The sequence below is a fragment of the Mauremys mutica genome, chromosome 10 (genome assembly GCF_020497125.1).
Source record: "Mauremys mutica isolate MM-2020 ecotype Southern chromosome 10, ASM2049712v1, whole genome shotgun sequence".
NCBI classification, from domain to species: Eukaryota; Metazoa; Chordata; order Testudines; family Geoemydidae; genus Mauremys; species Mauremys mutica.
In genome coordinates, this window is record NC_059081.1 from 75,259,687 (window position 1) to 75,267,298 (window position 7,612).

Here is a 7,612-nt window from a genome sequence, read left to right on the forward strand (position 1 = left end):
AATATGAGCAAAAACTGGCAGAAATTCGAATGGAAGTGAAGCAAGTCTTGGCTCAGCTGGAGAAAGAGGCTGCTAAGAGAGAAGAAAAAGGGCGTCTGGAGCTGCTGGCTACTGAGGAGGAAACTCGACAGATGCAGCAGGAACCTCACAAGATGCAACAAGAAACTGCCAGACTTCAGCTCCAAGTCAAAAAAGCAAGGGAAAAACAGCAGAAATTGTATCCTCTTGAAAGTCCAGTTTGTAACAATGTTGGTATGTTGTATAACTCTGAGCAGTTGTCTGGGAGTAACCAAATGTACCCCAACAATGCCACCTTTTATGTCAATGCTGTTACTATGTGTTCAGCAGAGGGTGACCCCTTAAATTGTGCCAGTGTTATGTATGGGAGTGGTAATGGAAAATTCATAGAGAGTGTAAAAGTCAATGGTAAAAGTTGTTTAGGGCAAATTATGGCTTCTAACATCACTCTTGTTAAAGCAGATCTGGTCAAAGAGGAAGATTATTTACCAAATCAGAGTGTGAATGTTGTGATCCTCTGTGAGTTTACTGTCCGTGTGCCTTTAGCCAGAATCCACCTTGAGTGGAATGGGGCTCAGCATGAAGTGATAGCTGGCGTCAGGAAGTTATTGCCTAAAGATCTTTTAATTGGGGAAAATGTTAAAGCTTTGTTCAGTCCCGGTAGCCAGTCACAGGAGAGGAATGATCTTAAACCTGTGTCTATTGTGAGCAATGATTTGCCTGAGGTGGGTTGCTCCAAAGGTTTGTCTGTGCCAAAAAGCAGTGTGTCTGTGAATGAAGTTTCTGAATGTCTGTCTGATGTCTCAGAAGGAAGTCTGGAGTTAGATCAAGAGCAGAAAGATCTCATGGATGAGGAAAATGTTTCTCAGAAGCAGATTAAAGTAGATGGTCAGGTTAAAGCCCTAACTGAGGAAGAAGAGGGTAGATCTGTAATGGGTAATGGATTGTTGGCTAGTGCAGCTTGTAAAAGTGAACCTGAAATGGGTAACTGTGATTTGCTGGAAGTAGCTCAGTGTAGTGAAAAAAGCAGCAGCTTATCTATTGGGAGAGGCAGTGTGCCTGGTAGGGAAAGTTTGGAGGAGCCTAGGCAGCCTTGTGAGCTGATGGCTTTGTCCAATCAGCAGTTTGGGAAGACAGGGGTAGTGGAAAATGAGTGTCCCTATACCTTACCTGTTTCCTGTGTGGAGAAATGTGACAGTGAAGGGAATGTGCCTGTGTCGGTCAGGGGTGTTGACTTGCCTGTGGAGGAAGCTACCCCAGTCTCCAAGCAGTTGTCTGTGAACAGCCCTGTGTGCTGGGACAAGGGAAATGAGATCCCAAGCTGTGTGTCTGGTGAAGGAGAATGTGTCTCTGGCTCTTCTGTGTCTGTGGAGCAGACAGAAGGTGCCTTTCAGCCTGTGATGGTTGAGGGTGATTCAGTTGTCTCGGAGTGGGTTGTAAATACAGCTAAAGCCCAGGAAGGGAATGGTCCTGAGTTTGTGTCTGCTGGGGAGAATGGCACTGTAACTAGGTTGCATCCAGTTAGTGTCTTAGCAAAATCCCAGAGAACAGACAATTCTGGTGCTTGTAGTTTGCCAGTTGCTAATGTGTGGTTGGGAAAGGGTGTAGCAACTCTGTCTGATCAGGGTGATACCCTAGCCAGGGCACAAGGGGAGCAAAAAGGTGATTTAATTGTGTTACCTACTGACAGGTTGACAACTTGTAGCAAAAAGGAAAAGATTCCTGAACTTGTTCATGGCCAAGGGAAGGAGAGTGCTTCTAACCTGTTATCGAGGAAGTCTATCAGTTGGCCTGAAAGGGGATTGTGTAGAGATTTGCCTGATGGGCCTGAGGTGATTATGAATGTAAGTAAGACCCAGAAAGAATCTGGGGTTGCTCAGGGAAGTGTTCCTTTAGAGCAAGCCCTGGGTGAAGCAGGGAAGGGCAGAATTTCTGTGAGGGGTGAATTGCTGCTTAGAAAAGCTCACAAGGAAAGGAATCCTCATGGTAGCCTGTGCAAGCAGTTTACTGCAACTGAAGGGTGTGAAAGTGATTTAATCAAGAAAGTTTTAGTTCCTAACAGCCAGAAATTTTCTGTTGTGAATGGATCCACTGACTTTCCTTTTGAGAGATCCAGTGTGGGCAGCTTTGAAAAGGTCTCAGATGGAGTAGAAGCTGTTAAGGAAGTTGAGCAGCCCTATAACCACGAGGCTGTGTGTGGCCAGCCTGTTGGGAAGACAATGGTGTTGGAACAGGAATGTCTCCATGCTGATTCTGTAAGTGAGCAGTCTGTGCTTCAGGGTCTGAGGACAGATTCAGTTACTGATGTTTCAGAGCAAAACAGTTTTATGGCTGAATGCGTAAGGAGGCAGGGGAGAGCAAGCCAGCTCTCACCCTCAGACTCTTTGGATTTGTGGGATATCTCTGTAAAACAAAGTCCAGCCTTGGAATCCATAGCAGCTAAGAAGTTAAAAGCTAGTGTTTGTATTGATGCGAATTACTTGGCTGGCAGGGAGAAGAAAGACTTGCTAATAGCTGTTAGCACAGAGGGCCCACCCCATCAGCCAGTGAATTCTGTTAAGCAAAAGAAATCAGGGTTTAATCCTGCAGAACAAGAAGGAAAGAGAAGACTGAATTTTGCAAAGGGAAGCCACTGGTTAACCCTAAAATGCCCAAACTCCAATGGTATTGAGCCAAGGATGTGGCATGACAAACATGATTGTAAATGGACACTTGCAATGAATTTGTTGTTATTGCTAATGCTAATTTTTGTAACTAATGTGTTGCTATTGCCAAGAACTGTAAAAATGTACAATGTGCCTAATCTTTTGGAAAATCCCTTAAACATGTTGAAAGGAATACATGAAAACACACTTTATGTTACAGGGCCTTGCAATACTGATGTTTCACAGTTAATGCCTGTAAACAGTATTGGAACTTTTCACAGGGGAAAATACATTCCAGACCTGATGTGCTGTATGAAAGGGAAAACTGAGGCACACGACCATATTGCTTTCCTGGCTAAATGCCAAGATTCCTGTACTATGAACAACATCAATATCTACATGGGTTTAAGGTTAATTGGGTTCCAAACATTGGCCAGAGCTGGTATGGATAAAGTAGCTGTTTTCTTTAGCTCTTGGCAAGATCACATGAAACATACAGGAACCACGCTGCAAAAGCTAACCAAGTTATACCTTAAGTTTGTAAAGAGATTCATTCATGTTATTGAACATGACTTTGATAGGCCATTTCTGTTATACACTGGTACGGCCTCTAGCCCAACACTAGCTGTAGTGAGACAGACCCAAGGAAAGGGGGCTCTTGGGATGCAGTCAGTGATGTTTTGTCATCCCTTCCTGCATCAATTTTGCGTTGGGGGTGTGACGTTATTGATATAAATTGGGACCATATAGAACATGGGTTGCAACCAAGGTCCTGCAGTGGCACCAAATCTTAGATAAAGGGGGTCATCTAAGGTGTCTAAGACCAGATTATGGGTTGCTGGTTATAATTATGCTGTCTGTATGTCTGTATCATTTTTAGTTGAAGTATGAATGTTGGCTCTATGCTGTCTGTATTTCAAGTTTGTGCTGTGCTTCTGGGGGAAGCCTCCCAGACAAGTTGGTGTTAGGTCTGCCTAGCCTGCTTGATGGCCCATTAAGGACCATCAGCTACACAATTGACCCATGGAGAGAAGGCAGACACGCCTTGTGACTCAGCAAGGTATGCAGAGACTTGTCCATGTGACTGCAGACTCCATTTTGCTGTGATTTTCCACAGTGAGAACAAAGAGATTCTTACACCTGGAAAAGCCTATATAAGGCTGATGCTTCATCTCCATCTTGTCTTCAATCCTGCTTCTTACCTCTGGAGGGACTTTGCTGCAAGCTGAAGCTCTACACAAGGGACTGAATGACCCATCCCAGCGGGGGATGTTCTCCAGAGACTTGATTTGAACCTGCAGTTTATGCCATCGCTGCTGCAAGCCTGAACTAAGAACTTTGCCATTACTGTATGTAATCGATTCCATTTAACCAATTCTACCTCTCATCTCTACCTTTTTCCCTTTGTAAATAAACCTTTAGATTTTAGATTCTAAAGGATTGGCAACAGCGTGATTTGTGGGTAAGATCTGATGTGTATATTGACCTGGGTCTGGGGCTTGGTCCTTTGGGATCGAGAGAACCTTTTCCTTTTATTGGGGTGTTGGTTTTCATAACCATTTATCCCCAGGACAAGTGTACTGGTGGTGATACTGGGAGACTGGAGTGTCTAAGGAAATTGCTTGTGTGACTTGTGGTTAGCCAGTGGGGTGAGACCAAAGTCCTTTTTGTCTGGCTGGTTTGGTTTGCCTTAGAGGTGGAAAAACCCCAGCCTAGGGCTGTGACTGCCCTGTTTAAGCAATTGGTCCTGATTTGGCACTCTCAGTTGGGTCCCGCCAGAACTGCATCATCACACCGCTCCGTCACACAAGTACAGTCCCATAGTTCTCCTCCAGGACGTCCCTGTAGAGGGCTCTCTGAGCGGGGTCCAGCAGAGGCCCCTGCCCCATGGGGAAATACACAGCCACCTCCTCGAAGCTCACTGGCCCCTGAAATAACAGGTGCCCCCCACTCAGTGCCTGTTGCTTCCGCCACAGCCCCACCATTCATGGGGGAAGCAGCACAGTAGGACGGGTCTGGGAGGGCCAGAGGAGCAGAATCCCACCCCACCCTGTCCAGAGGGGCCAGGAGGCTGCAGGGAACAGAGAGAAGGGGAGAGCTCCTTGTCCCTCCCAGCAGGCGGAGGAGGGCAGGGTCTTCCCATTTCCCACCCACCTGCTAGGCACAGGCTGAGGTGGGAGGCAAAGCTCAGTGCAGGGAACAGGGACAGGAATCCCAGCACCTCCCCTTTGTATTTCATCGCAGTCTCTGCCTGGGGGGGTTCAGGCTCCAGTGCTCTGCTCTGTTTTCCCAGCCCCGCCCAAGGGGGTGTTTCCAGCTTCAGAATTGGGGGAATGTTCACACACTCCCAATGGGTCTGTTCAAAACCAGGCCCTAGGCTGAGCATGTCCCAGCAGGTTTATCAGTCTCTGTCCCCCCGACCTCACCCTGAGTGTTTCCTGACCCTCCCCCTCAACAACAACCCTCCCCAGCAGCTCCCCCAAATCCCCTACCTCAGCTGGATCCACCACAGCCATTTCCCTGGCCCGGCCCCTGGGAAGATGGGACGCTCTGGAGAAAAACGGGGTCGTTATTCTGCAGCCTGTCAGGGTGAGAAGGGAAATTCGGGAGGTTTCTGAATTAGTGTTAGTCCATTTCACACCCCGACCCCCCAGGCTCTGTCCCTCTAGACTCTGCCATGCTGGGAGAAGCCTCAGTGACGCTATTACAGCACAGACCCGACCTCTCCCACCGGGACGAAACCCGTCAGACGCTGTTACACTCTCCCAGGAACAGAGTTTCTGAGCCAAACGCCAGAAAAGAGCAGAATCAAAGGAGCCACTTTGGGGGATCCACCGACACTGTCCCCCCAGCAGCACCTTTCCCCAGCAGTGCGGGCACCAGGCAGAGGCAGGACCTGGCTTTTCCTCTCCCTGCCCCTCCCCTCTCCCAGGCAAGTCAGCCTGCCCCCGGTGGGGGGCGGGGACTCTGCAGGGAATGGAGCTGGGCAAGGCTGGGTGCCCGGCACCTCCCTCCCCACTGATTGCTCCAGCTGCCCCTTCCAGGCTCCCCCTCTCCCTCCTGCATGAAGAGCCGCTCACTGTCCTGCAGTCCCGTGGGCGTGTCCTCCCCAGTAGCTACAGCCACTGCTAATGGGGGGGGAGCCTGGGGGCGCTGGGGCAGCAGCTCTGCGCCGCGCAGACACTCAGGGGCAGAGCAGGAGCCATTGCTGCAGAGTCACTTTCCAGCCTGGCCCCAGCACTTGTTCAACTGGAGCGAGACTCTAGGCCAGGGGTCAGCAACCTACGGCACGCGAGCCAATTTTTGATGGCCCCTTGCCGCCACTCTGGGGTTCCCACTGCTGGCCCCTTGCCGCCTGTACAATCAATGGGAAGAAGGAGGTGCCTGAAAGTAGGACCCACAAAACCCAGCATGCTGGGCATCTCCACCCCAATGGGAAATGCTGATGAGGGGTGTGTCCTGAGCCCCACCCCTCTCTGGAGCTTAGGCACCCAGGTCTGGCTTGGAGAGAGGGACCTTGGTCTGCTTGGGAGCCCCTCACCTGGAGTGAGGTGCTTAGGCCATTTGGTACAAAACAATCCACCAGAGCAGGAAGAGGTCACGGTGCTGCTGGCTCTCTTACAGCATTTGAAGTATTTCACCAGAACATAGGAGACCAGGGTTCAAATCCCCCTTTGCCACCCCCATTCCCCCCCCCCCCAAAAAAAAGATTCTGGTAAGCTGCATAGCTCCATCTTTAGCACCACACAGGCAGGGGCTCCTGCCTGTGCAGTTTCCCCCCCGCCCCATCTCCGGCCTTACCTGGTTCCAGCTTGGCCCTGCCACGGGGGTGGGCCTGATATTGCCACCAGGGCCATCCCTAGTGGGGTGCGGCCCAGGTCCTATCCCACCCCCCTTCCCCCAAGGTCCTGCCTCCTTCTGCCCATGCCCCACCCCTGAGCGATGCCAGGAGTCCGCAGAGCAGGGCTGGTAGTGCTGCCGCTGGTCCTGGGCAGCGCCACCATGGTCCTGTGCTGGGGCCTGGAGCCGGCAGCAGCGTTGCCACACACCGTCCATGTGCAGAATGAATTTTGTAACGTGCACCAATATACAGGTGATGTGTCACACCTCACCTCCATATTGGTGCGCACAACACAATTCATTCCGCACACAGACAACAAATTAGAGGAAACACTGCTCCTGACTTTCAACCTACCTGTCACATCTTGAATTTCATACATTGACTGATCAGAATAAAGTGCTCTCAAGTGAGCTACAGACCAACAGTGGTTCATAGTAATTATTCAGCAAGTATTTTAGAAAACTTAGAACATTAGAGGAAATCATGAACTGCCAAGAGACAATTAATGGAGAGAAGCAGCAAGATTAATCCCGTACATTGGATTGGTTGTGACTTCTTTGCCTGATCTGAAAAAAGACCAAAAGGACCTGAGTCTCCTCGCTGTCGATAGCCCCCTGCTCGGCCAATCAGCCCTGAGCCCCTCTGAGGGGCGGGAGGCTGAGGGGTCTCACCGGATGTCCCAAAGGACGGCCCAGGTCACCATCAGAGGAGATCACTCTCAGATCCAGCCCCACCTCTTGGTGAGGACCTCCCGCAATGAGAGCAACCCCCTCCCCTGCCCGCACTCCACACACCCCTCCTTGGTAGAGGGAGGGAAGCAGGGGAAAGCAGGAAAAGAAGCAAGAGAAGAGGCGAAAGGAGGGAGGAAAGAGGAAAAGGGAAACCAAAAAGGACAAACCCCAATGTCCCCAGGGATTCCAACCATCAAATCCTAGGTAGGAAATCAACTTCTGGCACCTGAAGCCAGTGTTTCCTGGGCCTAGAGTGCTGCCTGCGCCAGGTGGATCAGACTGAACAGGTTCCAAACCTCTCTCAGCCTCTCACCTTGTCAAAGGGAAGTTTGTTTTCGGCACAGTCAGTGGCAGGAAAGGAGAAAACTCCACAGAGG

At 50.2% G+C, this 7,612-nt stretch overlaps 1 protein-coding gene across 1 annotated transcript in view; it reads right to left on the reverse strand.

Annotated features, from left to right (window-relative positions):
• LOC123378711 (butyrophilin subfamily 1 member A1-like) overlaps positions 1 to 7,612 on the reverse strand; it is a 272,728-nt gene extending 265,116 nt beyond the window's left edge. The window contains exons 1-2 of the transcript XR_006582715.1: positions 7,549 to 7,612; positions 5,156 to 5,244 (exon numbers count right to left, since the gene is read on the reverse strand). The gene's annotated coding sequence lies outside the window, so the exon portion shown is untranslated. The remainder of the gene's footprint in view (positions 1 to 5,155; positions 5,245 to 7,548) is intronic.